The 17,033-nt window shown below is 41.4% G+C and overlaps 1 protein-coding gene, 1 long non-coding RNA gene and 1 pseudogene across 7 annotated transcripts in view; 2 read left to right on the top strand and 1 right to left on the bottom strand.

The window, feature by feature from the left end:
* Cacnb4 (calcium voltage-gated channel auxiliary subunit beta 4) overlaps positions 1–17,033 on the top strand; it is a 305,695-nt gene that overhangs the window by 114,303 nt on the left and 174,359 nt on the right. The window lies entirely within an intron of this gene.
* On the bottom strand, positions 1,174–7,586 carry LOC106008174 (uncharacterized). Its single transcript, XR_001182655.3, has 3 exons — positions 7,444–7,586; positions 2,443–2,563; positions 1,174–1,353 (listed from the first exon to the last, which is right to left on the bottom strand). It is a non-coding gene; the product is annotated as an uncharacterized LOC106008174 (long non-coding RNA).
* LOC101725034 (tRNA pseudouridine(38/39) synthase pseudogene) lies at positions 8,071–9,803 on the top strand (annotated as a pseudogene).

The following is a 17,033-nucleotide window of genomic DNA, read 5'->3' as shown; positions in this document are numbered from 1 at the left end:
TTGAGAAAGAAGATCTGAGAGGTAGAAGAAAATCCAGGTCAGCCTACTCACAGACACCAAGAAGGAGGAGAGTTTCTAGCAGAAGAGAGGTCAGCAATGGCAGAGGCCAGTGAGACTCTGTTAGATGTAATTACAGGGTCATTGGAGACCTTGGCAAAAGCAGTTTGAGCCAGAGATGGAGATTATGAAGAGTGGATAGTGTAAAAGAAATGAAGCCTACAAGTATAGTATACTCTCTGGATGTTGACTGAATGGGCAGATAGAAATACGGTAATAGGTGGAAGAGGTGAGGGCAGGGAAGTATTCTTCTTTCAAGTGAATGGGACTTCAGCATCTTTGTGTGTTAAGGGTGACAGGCTGCAGAGAGGTATGGATTGAAATTACAGTGAAGACAGAAGGTTCATATCCAGCCAAAGATACTGGTATTCTGAACTCAGATGAGAAGATCAGCCTTAGAAGAAGGAGGTACCTCTTTGACCAAAATGGAATGAAAGGTCTACTTTGGGGAGTAAAACAGGAAATTGAGGGAATGCTAATTGTTTTATTCACCTCCTGTGGAGTAGGGAGTGAGATAATTTGTTAATGGCAAAAGAAGGGAGATGAGGTAAAGAGTTTTGAAGTTGGTCATTTCTGTGAATTGAGGAAAAAAACTGACACTAGATATGGAAGGAATGTTGGGAAGTTTTATGGGCTGGATGTTTGTGTCTTTTGAAAATTCAAATGTTCGGATCTTCATGCCCATTGTGATGGCACTTGGAGCTGGAGCCTTTGGAAGGTAATTAGATGATGAGGATGGAGTCCTCATGATGAGATTAGTGCACTTAAAAGAAGAGGAAGAGAAACCAGAGCCTCTTCACACTATGTGAATATAGTAAGAAAGTAGCCTTTTGCAAATTAGAAGGCAAGGCCTCACCAGATACTGAATATGCTGATGCCTTGATCTTAGTCTTCTGATCTTCAGAACTGAGAGAGATAAATCTTTGTTTTTCAAACCAATCTCTACGGTATTTTTTAAATAGCAGCCTAACCTAACTAAAACAGTAGTATTGAGAGACCAGAGGAAGCCGGAGGTTATACATTTGCATAAGCTTAAGATTAAAAAAATAAATCAGTCTGTTACCTACTGCAGTGTAGGGTGGAAAAGGTTTTTGATACCACCAGGATGTGGGTAAACTGAACATAGGAAAGGCGGATATATTGGGTAAAATCAGAGGCAGTTAGGGCTTGGAGAACTCAGTGGGAGAAGAGAAACTGAATGTAATGGAGAAGGAAATTTAGAGGGATAAACAGAAGTTGCATCCTGGGATAAGGAGACTGGTTTATTCATCGCCTTGCTGCTGTGGTCCTTTAACTCTGAAAAAAAATGACAGTAATGTTAATTTATAGCCATTGACCTGTAACAACTTACCATTAAAATTTTAATTTATTTTGATTTCTAGATTCAAATCTTTTTTAATAAGTTGCATTTTTAGTAAAAGTTATTTGGTAATAAAACAAAATGATTTTATGGAATCAAATTTCAAAAGAAGAATCTACTCTCTAATGAATATACATAAAGAGGTATTTTAGGCAAGTTTATAAAGATGTATAAGTCCTCAAGAATGAACAGAGAATAAGGTACATTGTGAGTGAAATATTGTCATTGAACATGGAAATATACAAAAGGGGAGACATTTAGGTTGGTGGGTCTCATTGAAGCTGTGATTCACCCTCCTTGTGCATGGGTACTAAGTTATCAGAGTTAGCAGCATTTGTAATGGCTCTAAATTTAGAAAATAAAATGAAGAGGAGAGAAAGTGCTGGTGTGGTGATTTACAGTGACACACAGCTAATGCCGAGGTGTCAACGTGTGACCTTGTGATTACACTTTTGGAAATGTGTCCTGGTTTGTTAATTCCAGACACCCGATTTGGTGCTTTTAATGCTTTTTCATTTTACTTAGTTGAAAATGTTAACAAAGTCTCTTTCTTTGCATCATTACAGCTTATCATGCTCAGTAATATCTAGGCTTTTTTTTTTTTTTTTAATCTACGCTTTTCTAAGGATGATGTCTGGGATAGAAACAATCCAAAGTCAGGTGAAATAGCCCCTGGAGAGAGATGAACAGAATGAAACAGAGTGTTCACTTGTTCAGCCAAGTCCAGAGTGAAGTGCCCTGAGCTGCAGGAGTATACCATAAAGAATATTCATGGCCATATAAAGATTTAATTTTTGAAGTTCAAATAGCCTATCCATCATTGTCAATTAATTTGTACCAAGAGCCCAAGGTGGTTGGCATGGTAATACTGATACACTGTGGAGAGTATCTGTAGAACAGGTAAAGTTAATTAACTCATCTGTTCTTCTATTTTACCTAATTTTGAAAAATCTGTCTCTTACTTTTCTTGTTTGAAAATTGGAGTGCATTTTTTACTATCAAATTTGTTAAGGATGTTAGTTTACCCATTCCATCTGATCCTCCAGCTGCTGTAGGTGCTGGTTGTCAGCATTTAACTTGATGCTCTTGTTCCATCTTTATCTTTCAGAATGGTCTGTGGTGGGAGGGGATGATTTCTTTCAGCACCTGAGAGGGAAACGAGCTATCTCTGAAATACCTCTTGCAGAGCTTCTTGTGTCGATGCTCTGTAATTGTTCCATTTGTGACCCTCAGTAAGGGATTAGTCTGCAGGTAGCTCTCAGGTCCAAGCAGTGTTAGGAGAGTCTGTTCTTATGCTAGTAGATTGCAACCAAATGGCATTATACCAGAGTCAACATATAGAGAACTATTCTAACATCAGACCGTTTATTTCCCCCAGTTAGCTAACCTAGGTGAGAGTATGAACTGAGAGTATTTCCTAAGCCCAGGGCAGTGATGGTGAACCTTTTAGAGTATGAGTGCCCAAATTGCAACCCAAAACTCACTTACTTAAGCTCAAAATGTCAACATTGCAACTAAACCTGAATGCTCAGCTGCTGGCGTGACTTGGCTTGCATGCTGATGGGGCAGGCTCTGCATGCCCACTGTGGCACACGTGCCATAGGTTTGCCACCACTGGCCTCGGGCATGTTAGGTTGATGAATATGCTAAATATGACACATTATCAGTAACTAGAGTCTTCCAGTATGGGGTGCAGTAGCATGTGAGTGGCATAATTCAGTTTGGATTAAAGAGTTAACTGGAGTTTCATTTTTGTAAATTTTTCCGTAAATGAGTAAATAACATGGTCACTTATCCCTGCTCATAGAATGCAGATGGAGGCTCCCCTTGAGTTGCAAGGAGTGCCATTTTGGAAATTCAGACCAGGTGCTCATTTTCTCTGTTATGTAAACAATACTTCCAAGTGGTGGGTATATAAATAAAACGTTTATCAGTGTTTAGGTTATTTGCTTTACATGTAAAACAAAATGAGAAATGAGAAAGCAGCAATGAACAGTGTTGTGTCATCTTTTAAAAGTAGATCTCACAGGATGAATCCATAAGGTTACCTTATGGATATAAGGTCGAAAGTGTAGAACAAAGTAATAGTTTAGGGAATAGTGTTCTTCTTCATATGCCTAAAGAGCTGCCTGCCATAGCCCAGTCATCCAACGAATGTAATACTTAACTATTGAACTCTTAGCTTTGGTCTTTTTGTTAGATGGTTAGTAGAATGACTATGTAATTTGAGGAAATATGGATTATCAGCTTTCACTGAGTTTGTTTCTGGAGTATAAATGGATTTTTTTAAAACTTCCACAGCTAATTCTAATGACATTTGAGAGCCATTGCTTTAGGTGCCATTTCCATAAGACCTTCCAAAAAGAGACTGAATGAACATCACAGTGGCTGTCAGAGGTGGAAATTTCCCAGTCTGAGAGAACAAGTTAGCCGTGCTTGTGAAAAACATCAGAAAAAGGAATATACTTATCCAAAACTCTTTAAAGGCAAAAACTTTGTGAAAGGGCTCATTACAAAGTAGAGTTGATCTGTAAAGGGAAGAGTTGAGGAAAAAGTTCAGTAGACCAGAAAAATGCTTAAGCTGCTTTGAAGCATAAGAAAGCAACACGAGGTTAGATCACAAGCATATTTTGGGGAAAGTGTAATGATCGGATAAAATATGAGTAAAGTGAGAAATATGTTGTGCAAGTGGCAGGAGGAAAGTAGATGGAGGATGAATAGAGTAAAAATATATTTTATTCCTTCCTTTTATGGCTGGCTTTAGAGTTGTGTGGTGTTAGGAAGCTTTCCCAAGATTTCTAACACTTCAGGTCTTTTCAGTTATTTTATGTTCATCAACTAGATGGTTAAACAAAACCTGAATGTGAAAGGAAATAGATGATTCTGCAGGTTATGAAGTTAGCTTCATCAGCCCTTTTCCTTCTGGGCCTTTTATTCTTCTAATCAAATTTTTAATAGTTGGTTTGCTTGATCGAGGATGAGACAGTGATTGACAAACTTGCTGCATTGGTTAATGTCTTACTGTTCTGTAGGCACAGTATTTTTTTCAAAAGTGAACTCATAGTAGTTGACACTTTTAAAGGAAGACTTTAAAGGAATCTGGGTGAGAAAAGCTCATAATTTCTCCTTAAGGTAGGTAAATCTGAACATTTTCCAATAGCATTCTTTTTCCTAATACCGGCTGGTAGTACTGAGAACCATAACAATGTGTTCATTAATTAATTTCTCTGTTTTCTGGAATGGATTATTAGTGTCTGTTGCTATCTCTTTCATTGCATGTTGACGTTCCCAAATCATGTTAAAATTGCTAGACCACGTTCATGTGATCACATAGGTTATCACTGGATGATTAAAGGGGTTCAGGAAATGCAGGGAGCATTATGATTTGACAGTGCTTCCAGACTGACTGGTTATTACTGTTCAGTCTTCTGTTTTACATGTTTATTTGAAGTTAATTTGATTTTGAAAGAGTAACTTAGAAGAACTATTAGAAACAATTTGTTTGAAATACTGGTTTTGAAAATTGTGGTATGATTGCCTTTCCCAGTTCAAAAGAAAATAGATTTCTGAGGCACACCAGACCAAAGGGTCCAGTAATATTTACAGCTGACCTTCCTCTGTGAAGTTTAGGAATGCAGTGTGTGTGTGTGTGTGTGTGTGTGTGTGTGTGTGTGTGTGTGTGTTGCTGTAAGGTATATAACAGCTTAATATGTATTTGGGTATAGCTATTTTTAATTCCTCAGTCTGTGTTTCTTAAATCTATGAGAATTCACTTTCTATTTTTAAGAAAAATGCATTGCCAAACAACTTTGCAAATCAGTGTATGTATGTGACTATAGTATGTAGTGGTTTTTTTTAGGGTTTTGGACTTGTGAGACATACCTGAAAATGTAGAGGGTTATTGGTTATGTTTTACATTCTACTCTATTTTCTATTAGTGCAACTGTACATTATTTTATTGTCTCCAAATTTATACATTTTCTATGGGGATGACTGTTATTCTCCTTGAATATTTGATGCAAGAATTACTTCTGAGAATTGGAATTTAGTTCAAGTAATTCAGTTTGTTTCTATTTGTGCCTCTTGAGGAAAGGCTTTGGACCTAGTGCTCCAACCAATTTTCCATCCAATACTGAAATGGAAATGACCAAGCAGACTGGGAACTAAGAAAAATGATACTGAAAATCCAAATCTTCAGGAAGAAATCCTTAAGGGCTTTGCTAAAAGGTGGTGAATATTTTTCTCTTTGCAGCGATCTCCTTAAATCAAAAAACTCAGTAGAGTTGAATATTTTCTTTGAATTTATTTGGACTTTGAAAAAGCAGTGTAAAATTGGCAGTGTGCATTTATGTTTTGCTCCCTAGTTGCTGGTCTCAGATAATAAATAGGCCACACATGTACATAGCAATGTTCTGTTGTAGTGTAGTGCGGATGGAGGATGGAGTAGAGATTTACTGTCATTGACTACCATCTTGGGCTTGTAAGCATTTTATGAAAGAAGAGTTAGAAGAAATGATGTAATATAATAAGGTACCTTTTTCTGAGTCCAGTCCTTCCTCTGGACATGTTTTTCTGGTTGTGTCTGTTCCTGTTCTAATGACTTCTATATTTTAGTTATTTTTGCAGCTGGTATTAGTTAGGCTGAGCTACTGTAATGAAAATATCCCCAAATAAATTTACTCTACTCAAATGTAAATGTCTTTCACCTAATAATGCAGAGGGTTTTGTTTTTACTCCATTAATTCTTCATCCTCAGGATGAGGTCCTCATTGTATAATGGTAATAGGTTAACAGCACAATCTGTATGGGCCTGGAGAAGAGGATGTGGACTGATGTGATGAGTAAGTTGGACACATTACTCTTGCTCTGATTCTGTTGGCAAGAACATAGTCACATTAAGTGGCTAGTCTAAGCTCAGTATTTTGAAGTCATTCAGATTCTCTTGCTTCCTTGTTGAGATTCTAGTATGCTCAGTCTCTAAAGCTCAGATTCTAGTATGCTCAGTCTACAGTTCAATAAAACTTGAGATACAGGGGACCCTTGAGTTACGACCAGTCTGACATACGAACAACCTGGGTTATGACCAGAATTTTAGTTTTAACTTACAACCGAAGTCTTGAGTTATGATCCAAATGCTAGCCACTTGTGCTTCCAGATGGTCTCAGACAGGTTTAATGCTTAAAGAGTTCTGGAAGGAACATTACAACATCCTTTCCTGTGTGGGATTAATTGAGAAATCCTGGGCCAGTGTCTCTCTAAGGACACTGAGATCTGCCTGTATACAAGAGAGAGACTTTGAAGGCTTTGTAGAAGAGCCTGAGCCTTCCAATTGGCCAACTTGAGTTACAACCAGCCCCTCATAAATAAATTGAGTTTGTAAGTCAAGGGTCCACTGTATATGCTTCTATTGTGTATCAGTGCTTTTTTCTGTTGTGGAGGCTATCCATGCCACACAAGCTTAGTTGGCCTTTTTCAACATAGTTACTGAATTTCTACTATTTTCCAGTTATTTGTAGCAGACATTGGATCAGAAAGGGGTATGTTAACAAAATGAGTAAAATACGGTTTCTGCCTCTGAAGAATGTGTGGTCTGGCACTTTTTTCCAAAGAGGAATCGGTATTTCTCCAAAACAGAGTTTTGAGAAATAGCTAAGTCACTAACATCAATATCCACCCATCCTCCACCACTATCCTTGCTGCCCGTAGAGTCTACCTAAGAAGACTCCCTACCCTTGACACACATTCAGCACAGACTTGAGTTCTTGACACCCCGTCCTTTTTGCTGGTTTCCTAAAACCTTGTCAGCTTTAGAGGTGTCTTCATTTAGCCCCATTCAAACCGAAGGTCTTCTCTAACAGTCGTTTTCTGTGGCCCTCCTCCAAACCCACCCCACACTTCCCCTCCACTATTTGACACGCCACTCCAAATGCTAGCAGGGGTTTCCCTCCTTTCCCCTGGAGATTTCCCTCTGTGAGTCCCGGCTGTCGCTCCCACCCCCTTGCCCTCCTCTGCTCCGTGGCGGTTACTTGGCTGCTCAGCTGCTCGCCGTCCGCTGCCCCGGCGTCGCCAGCCCAAAGTAACGACGCCATAGCTGCGATCGCTGCTTCCGCCCCCAGCACGTGCTTCCACCCAGGCTCCAGGCAGGGCCTAGCCCCTGGGCTTGCTTCGGGAGCAGGCCTTAGGCCGCGACCACCCGCTGCGCCGCACGCAGGCGCGCAGGCTCAGAGGAGGAGAGGCCCTGGGAATGGGGGAGACCGGAGAGGGGTCGCCAGAGATGCGAGTTGGAGGATTCCAAGAGCTATACTGATCCGCAAGGATTGGGATCCGCGCCAAGTGTTGGAAAACTGGAAGGAGGCACTGTCGTAGTCAATGCCGGCCAGCTGCTGACCTCTACCGTCAACCCACAGCTGGGGACTCTTTAGGTGGCAGCTGCATTTCTACTGATCCGAGAGTCCTACACCTCTTACCCGAGGCGAGGCTGTAACCCACTGCCTGCTTCAGGCACTCTGCCCGTGTTTTACCCCTACATTTCTGCCTGCACGTTTAAAGATGCTCCAGGTCCTGCCCAGAAACCGGTGGCTGCCCTGCAGACCCTCGGAGCGGCAGATTCGGCTTCAAGCCTGCACCCCTCCTCGGAACTACATTTCCCACAACCGCGCGCGGCACCTCCCGTGAGGCCTCGCGAGCGCGAGCGCCAGCAACAACTTCCTGCTTCGCGGAAGGCGACGAAGCCAGTTTGCCAAAGAGCTGTTAAGATTCATTGGTTCCTGGGGCTATCATATCATGGCTGAAACAGACACTGGCAGAAACCAGATTGAGAAACTTCTAAAAAGAGTACAAGAACTGGAGCAGGAAGTACAAAGTAATCCAACAATATCAAAGACCCATACGTTAAAGAAAATTCTTCTGGACCTGGAAAAGCTCAGCGTGCATTTGATTTCAGTGCCCACAGCCAAAGACATGTAGCTCTAAGAATAGCCTATCAGGGCTGGGGATACCAGGGCTTTGCTAGTCAGGAAAACACAGACAGTACCATTGAAGAGAAACTGTTTGAGGCTCTGACCAAGATTCGACTGATAGAAAGCAGACCGACATCCAACTATCACCGGTGTGAGCGAACGGACAAAGGAGTTAGTGCCTTTGGACAGTTGATTTCTCTTGACCTGCGGTCTCAGTTTTCAAGGGGCAAAGATTCAAAAGATCTTAATTTAAAAGATGAAGTCAGTGATGATGTCAAAGAGATCCGTTATACCCACATTCTCAATCGGGTACTCCCTCCAGACATCCGTGTACTGGCCTGGGCCCCTGTCCAATCTAGTTTCAGTGCTAGGTTCAGCTGTCTTGAGCGCAGTTACCGCTACTTTTTCCCTTGTGCTGATTTAGATATTCTAAGGATGAATTATATGCAGCTCAGAAGTATGTTGGCACTCATGATTTTAGAAACTTGTGTAAAATGGATGTAGCGAATGGAGTGATTAATTTTCAGAGGATTATTCTGTCTGCTCAAGTACAGCTAGTGGGACAGAGCCTGGGTGAGGAGAGATGGCAAGAACCTTTCCAGTTATGTCAATTTGAAGTGACTGGGCAGGTATTCCTTTATCATCAAGTCCGATGTATGATGGCTATCCTCTTTCTGATTGGCTAAGGAATGGAGAAGCCAGAAGTTATTGATGAGTTGCTGAATATAGAGAAAAATCCCCCAGAAGCCTCAATATAATATGGCTGTAGAATTTCCTCTAGTCTTGTATGACTGTAAATATGAAAATATCAAGTGGATCTATGATCACGAGGTTCAGGAGTTCAATGTTACCTACAGCAACTATGGGCTAATCATGCTGTCAAAAGTCACATGTTGTATAATATGCTGCAAGGACTGGACTCTGTTGTATTATCCTGTAAAACAGGACCAAACATGGATGGAACAATACAATGGAGAAACATTAAGCCCTCTGTCATAAAGCAGACCAGTGCCTTTGTAGAAGGAGTGAAAATGCGCAAATATAGGCCCCTCATGGATCGGCCTAAATGCCAAGGATTGGAATCCCGGATCCAGCATTTTATTCGTAGAGGATGCATTGAGCACCCACATTTATTCCGTAAAGAAGAAACAAAAGCTAAATGGGATTGTCATGACACACTGGAAGAAGAGAATACTATTTTGGAGAAACCAAAAAAGAAGTTCTGTGTAGATGCAGAAATTAAAAGCATCATTTAATCATAACAAACTTACTAGGATCTAGGAGACAACAACTTACTAGTGTAGGTAGATAGAAAAGAAATACAAAAAGAATTTTACTGCAAGAAGTTCTAGAAATTCTGACGATCAGCTCTTTTTTTTAAAAAGGCCCGATTAAGGAAGTTCTTCCTTAAATAAGAGACCCAAGCTGCGTGTGGTGGTGCATGCCTACAATCTCAGCACTCAGGAGGCTGAGGCAGGAGAACTGATTTGAGTTTGGGTACAGCCTGGGCTATATAATGAGTTCAAGGCCAGTTTGAACTGTATAGTGAGGCCCTGTCTCATAACCCCCCCCCCCCAAAAAAACCCAACAAACAAAAAAAACGAGCGAGACCAAACATTTTCTCATTCCCATCCAAAGGATTAAGAGATGAAAAAATCAAAAAGCAGTTGTAATTTATGTACCTCTGGGAACATGTGCCTTGTGTTTAAATTCATTAAAGCCTGATCCCACACACACAAAAAATAAAACCTTGTCAGCTCTAAAATTGACCGTACCAATTCCTGGTTCTTTCACTTCTGTTTACTTACTGTAAAGTCTCAGAAATCTACTAGATGAGGTTGCATGGGTTGTGAAAGAAAGACTTTAGGGCTCAAAAAGTGACTTTTCATGTTTGCTGTTAAGTTTCAACAGCAGTATTTATTGAGGATCTTCTGTGGAACAAGCACGAGGCTTCAGGCACTCTGCCCGTGTAAGGTGAGTAAGGCATGGTTCTTACTTTTGAGTTGTTTATTTTGTCATGGGAGAAACAGGTCTTTTGGGTGCACCATAGTGTTGTGTGTTCAGCCCACAAGTAGAGGTTTGGGAGAACAGAGTGCTGTGATAACCTAAAAGAGCTGTCAGTGTCCAGGGAAGGTCTTAGTGACTTTTACATTGAACCTTAAAAAAGGGAATGACCTCACCAAATAGAAGTTGGGGGGAGGGCATCACAGCCTTCCAGACAGAGGGGACATTGGTGCAAAGTATGAAAGCATGGAAGATCAGAAAGTCAAAACAAAGCAAAAGCCCTAAAACTTTCCACTGACACATTATATATTTTCTTTGAAACAAAGATGTTGCTAAAACAGTATCACTATGTCGTACCTAGATTATTTAATTTGTAAGAATCAGAATCTGAACAGGACCCTGTGTCTGAATTTTAGGACATGAAGACAGTTTGGTGAAAACTCTCCAGGGATGCTCATGTTCTAGGTTTTCTTAGCTCTAAAAGATACCTACATTTTACTTTGCAAGCTTTTTTTGTTAGTCTCTGCTCTGTTTTGGCAGCCAAAGTGCAGACATAGCCAAGGTGCTTAAGGCTGTTGTGAATTATTGATGTATTTATAGAAAGCCATCCAATGTGCAAGGCACTGATGTTGGGCTGTAGGAATATAATAGTGAGTAAAAAGCTATCTGGTCTCTTGTCCCATAAAACTTGTGTTTAAGTAACATAATAATTCATATATCTCACTAATGTATGCTCATTGGAGTACAGCTGGGGGGAAGCATCATGTTCTAGAAAAAGCCCAAGATGAGAGAGAGTGGGGTGTGTCTAAAAGGCTGAGTTGACTGTAGAGGATGAGGTGTATAAAATGAGGAATACAAGAAGAGAAATGCTGAGGCCATGCTTGACCATGCTAAGGATTTGAGTCTTTATCTTTAAGTGCAATGAGAAACCACTGAAAGATTTTGACTAGGAGCCAGCATGATCGGATTTTTTTTAAAGAGGTGTCATTAAGTACTCAATAGGTATTTATACACGCTTGTTATTAACAGGGTTATCAAATCAAAGAGAAAAGGTCCTCTTAAAAGGGGAAATCATGAATTTTTACCAAAAAGTAGTAACAAAATAGAAACAAATTTTCACAAATTATACATTAAAAACCTCAAAATGAAACTCTTTAGAGCAAACTTGGACTCAGAGAAGTGAAGGAGTCTCAACTTTGGGGGAGGTGGTTTGCCCAAGGCCAAGTAGTAAGTTGGTGGCTGATTCATGTCTGCCCTGCCTCGTGAGCAAAGTTGTTCCTTTCCTCCCCCCTTTCTGCCTCCCACTCATGCTAAAGCTTTGCAGATAAAGGAATCAAATTACTCCTTAGCTCTCATCAGAGCTTCTCAAAATGTGAGAGCTTTGATTGCAACCCTCCCCTTGGTTCTGTTTCTGACTTCAAGATTTTCACTGTCACTGTCCCCACGTCCCTTGGTCTGCTTCTGGGGGATGCAGTCCTGTCTTGGTGACTTTGGCACCCCCAGGCCCCATGCTGGTTGTGTGAGTACTCAGTGATTGAGAGCTGTAATGGTTAAGTTAGTATTGATAGCATTAGCTCCATCATACAGCAGCAATAGCGGGGAGACCAGCTGAACTGGTCTCCTAGGTTTCTTTTGGAAAATAAGGTTGTGTAGCTTTCATGAAAATTGTAGCTTTATGGAATGTTTTTTGATGAGAGATTGGCTTTTTTAAAAAAACCCAGAAATTTCAGAAAGCAAGAGATTCTGAGTAATACGTCAATCACAGGGAGGGACCTGTCATTTTCTGGCAAGTTGAGTAGGCCAGGGAATTATTCTTTTTTACCTTGCCTACACTCACTCTTTTATGAATTATGATGTATTATTTTCTTCTGAAGCCATCAAGAATGGCAGGGAGGAGGGGAGCTTGTCCATATATTCATTTTTCCTCTGAATGTCTCTAGAGTTTTCTGTCTCTGCCTCTATCCCTGTTTTCTGTTTCTTTTTTCCTTTCTCACTTTCTTCTTGCCTCCTTGGTACAATTCATTAGTAGAATTTGTTACAGGAATTTTTTAAGAATGGTTTTCTGGGCAGTGGCTTGTGACAGGATGGGACCGTCCAGGGATGGGTAGTGGGGAAGATGGAGGCTGGAGAGAGAGGCCAGGCCATTGGAGCGGCCTGTGTAAGAGTACTGGGTACACCGAGGCATGAAGAACAGATGCAGAGGGCTGGAGGGAGGTGCTGTCAGGCGGCAGAGCAGGTCTGGACAAGCACGCCAGCATGAGCACGAGGAGCAGCCGGTTTGGCCAGATAAGGCAGGTGGGCAGCTGGAAGGAGCTGGCGTGACGCTAAGGAGGGCAGCAGGAGGCAGGAGGCGGAGACCAGGGCCCAGGTGGGGACTGAGAGGACCAGGCCTGCGTCAGGGGACAGTATTAGGAATCCCACCCCTGAGGTAAGGGTTGCCACTAGGTCAGGCCTGAATCCAGGCTGAGAAAGGTCCTGAAAGCCATAAGCAGCAGCCTGATGCTTGTGAAGCACTGACTGTGGCTCTCACCCTTTTAAGCATTTTCTTATATCAAGGCTTTTCATTTGTGCAGGAAGGTTGGTATAATCTTCATTTTATAAATGAGGTGATGGAGGCAGAGGAAGGTAAAGTAGCTTGCTGAGTATTACCCAGCAAATGGCAGAGCTGACATAGCAGGGAGTCTGGCTTTGAGGTCCTTGCTCTTAGTCACCCTGCCCCATAGTATTTCCATTGCAAAGTGCCAGGGAGGGTGTGTGTGGGGGTGGGAGGGGGGCACTGGGCAGTGCAGCCAGCTCTGGTTCTGTATTGCTTCCCTTAAAAATAAAAGTCAATTCTTTTATTCTTCCCTGTGTCTTTTACATACTAATGTGTTAATTTTTAAATTATTGTTCCTACCATGTTATAGGTGAGGCCCAGAGGAGCTTGAGGACATATTTGCCTAGGTAGTGAGGAGATCTAAACTCAGACTCAAGGGACTGTAACAGAAGAAAATTAGAAGCAGAGAATCTGTCGTTTGTAGATTTTGTTTTGTTTTCATTCCTCTGCCCTCCTGCTACCACCTGTCTGAGGGCATCAAGGAGGAAATGGGTACGATATTAACACTCACAATGCCATACAGATTTCTCAAGGTGAAGGAGTCAACTGGAATTTGCAAAGCAAAAGAGGAGCAATCATCTAGTGTGCTGTAGTCACTTAGTAAAACTTAAAAGCTAAGAACAAAATAATTCTTGAGGCTGAATTGGCAAGCAAAGACTTTGGGCTTACATTGTAAAAAAGCCAAAAAGTTGTCTTTGCCAACTACAAACCTTTTTTTAAATTTTTTTGCCTCTTCTTTGACCTCTCAGAATCCTGCTATAGAATATATAACTTCACTGGCTTAACAGAGTTAAATTCCAGAGAAACCTGGGTGGAAAATTGGATAGCAAATTTTTATTTTGTTTCTAAATCTGCTCCTGTTGTTTTGATCATGGGTATCTGCAACTCATAACCAATCATCTCACTCCTGCCTTTTTTGTCCATCTCCCTCTCCCTTTCCGAATAAGTAGAACACAGAAATCTTTGAACTGTGTGCTGTCTTTGTCCTGTGTACAATCCTTGTCCTGTCACATCCTTAGGTTTGCTGTTTGTAGTACAGAGCAATAAAAGGGACTCCTTATTCCAAAATTTGAAGCCAGCAAAGACTAACAAAGTCATGTTCCCCTATGATACTGAGTAGTTTTCCTGGTTTATTGAGCCCCAAGTCATTTTGTTCCTTGAATTGAGGTCCTTTGAGGCATTTGTCTAATTGTAAGAACAATCACCCTACCAAGAATCATGTGAGATTTATAGATACAGATTTATACAGGTGATGGCTTTTCATGGGATCTTTTGATTTGAATCATTGATTGTAATTACAGATGGCTTGAAAGGAAATGGGTCAGAAACATAGTCAAGAAAGGGAGCAACTCAGAATTGGAGGCAGGCTCCTTGAGGCGTGTGGTTTGGAAGCATCTCAGTGATGAGCAGTAGGTGACTTACTGGGAAACAGCAATGAGAGATGAGCCATGGAATTTTTAGAATTGTTCTTATTTTAGTCTGAGGAGAGCAAAGAAGATCAAAGGAAAGGATGGTTTCTCTTTCATCGTCTTAATCACCACCAAGTCAACTGGATAATCTTATGGTCAAAAGCAAGACAACGCCAGTCCCTTGTTGCTTTTCACCATTTGCTGCAGTGGAATAGGATATCTTTGAAATTTGGCCCTTACTATTTAATGTACTGGAATCACTGGAGCTTTTCACCAAAATCTGGCGACTTGAGATGCTCTGAAATAGGAGGCTCCCAGGGACCTCTCAGTACTTCTCAGGGCTCAATGCAGAGAATCTTGGAACAGAGATGGTCAGTTCCATAATATCTCTAAAGTTCTGAGTTCACTTTTCTGGGAAATCCTCAGAGTTTTTTGGGGGACACTTATAACCGAATCTCACTGAGGTTCCTCTGGAACCCTGGGATCAGCTCAGGCATTGGGTTGAAACCCTTAGGTAGTTTGTAAATGTGGTGTTTATTCTGTGCAGATCCAAACCTTAAGGTTAGACCCTAGGTCAATCTGTAATTTTTAGCTGTCATCTGTGGGTAACCAAATGACTTTGATTAGACAATTTTTAGGATGGAAAGAATGAGGAAGACCAGGATTTTCTCCTCCAAGGTGACGTTTCTTATTTCACCAAGTTCCTCTGGGTAACATGCATGCTGTCTCTGATCCTTTCTTTTAAAAGATGCATCAAGAGTGCAGTGAAGAAGGAACATTCAAATTGTGTAGAACATGTACCTTTGAATAAAGCAGTTTAATCTTTCTGGTTATCAAAAGGTCTGGGTTTAGGTGAGTTCCTCTTGGGAGTTCCTTAACTGTCAGTCCAGCATTTTCTAAGTTCCTGGGAAGCAGGCAGAGACTACCCCTGCTGCACATCTGTTCTTATCCTCGAGGAGTTGGGTGTAGGTTTACAAGGATAACAATAGCTGCTGTGATTGGTTCTGTGCCTCCCTGTGGACATTCCCACCCTGAGTCACACTCACTTTCTGTGCACGTTAGTGTATCATGAAACAAGCCTTTTTTTTTTTTTTAAAAAAAAAGAAACTCCCTTTCGACCCTCACATGAGCTGTAGGGAGCACTCCAAGACAGACTAACACAGAAGAGCATTTGAGCCACATACAGTTCTCCCAGCAGGGAATAGTTTTTCTCATTTTGGTGAATTATACAAGTGGACTGGTTCTTTCTTCTCCCTTTAATAGATTCCCATTTAAAATAATCAGGAAATACTGTACTCTTAATTGAAGTGGCAAAGTAAGGACATAATCTGGAGAACTTTAGGAGAAAAAAGACCTTGTCTCAATTTTCTGTAGATTTTGGCTAAAACATTGTATGGCTATAGTTAGAGAGTTGATTAAAATAACAGTCTGGAGCCAAGTACAGTGGCACACGCCTGTGGTCTCAGTACTTGGGAGGCTGAGGCAGAGGGTCATTGTGAGTTTGAGGCCATCCTGGGCTACATAGTGAGCTCAAGGCCAGCCTGAACTACATAGTGAGACCCTGTCGCCAAAACAAAAGTAACAGTCTGATACATGAATTGGAGCTCACAAATCCTTTGACTCAGTCTGCTTGCTATATGGAGTGGGGATGCTGAGGTTCTGCACTTGATCCAACACACACAGTTGTCAACAGGTAGAGCGGGTGTGGGAATTCTCTCTATGGAATCCTCTTGATTGCACCCAGACTCATCTGCCATTCCCTTTCTATGTGGGCATAGCCTCAAAGATGCCAACTTGTATGAACTCTATTTTGGGATTGTGAAGGGCAGTTGAGTCCACTTGTCATCTGTTATGTTTGGAAGTGATCAAGTATTGGCGCCATTTCTGAGATGTCCAGCTGTGACTGAGAGACATTATCATGTCAGCACATACTGATAGTATACACTTTACTGAGCATTAGTAGCTCTTGGGTTGCATTTTGTGACTCAGGGTTGTTCCTCTAAGACTTACGCTTTTCAGAGATACTGGCCAGAAGGACAGGCCTCATTTCTTGGGTCCAGGCTTATCCAGTTGCTGAGGTCCTGTGAACTGCAGCCAAGCCTTTCAGCTGACAAATCAGGGTTGTGATTGATAAGTTTTTATGTAGCATTTCAAATTTGCAAGGTTCTTTCTCTGAGTTCTTTCTTACCTCAATTTGGCAGGTGAAAAACCTAAAGCCCATAGAGGTGGTGACTGACTAGACCAGGGTCATCTGACCAATTAGTGGTGAAGCACATACTAGGCTCAGAGTCTCTGAGTTTCTGGGTCATTTTTTTACCCTGGTGATTCACGGACTTTGTGTAAGTTACATTCTTTGCCCCTCACCAACTTCTTTTTCCCCACAAATTTAGGTGACTTCTTTCTGAATGAGTTGTAGGACTCTTCTGTTTCAAGGCTGCAGGATGTTATTGGTTGACCAGAAAGCCATAAGTATCTGTACTTAGGGAGACTATATATCAGGCGGCCTGGATGTGGGATCTTTCCTAGATCAACCTCAGTGTGGTGTGACAGAAGGATAGGAGAGTTTGGCGAAAACATCAATGCTATTTTAGGACTATTAAAGGTTTATGCATAGGAAAGCAGATGAAGGATAAAGCAAGCAATTGGCT

This window comes from Heterocephalus glaber, unplaced genomic scaffold (assembly GCF_053883595.1).
Source record: "Heterocephalus glaber isolate CG9 unplaced genomic scaffold, H.glaber_assembly_v1.0 deba00001097, whole genome shotgun sequence".
NCBI classification, from domain to species: Eukaryota; Metazoa; Chordata; class Mammalia; order Rodentia; family Bathyergidae; genus Heterocephalus; species Heterocephalus glaber.
The sequence above is the reverse complement of the archived record's forward strand: the minus strand, read 5'-3'. Positions and strand labels throughout refer to the sequence as shown.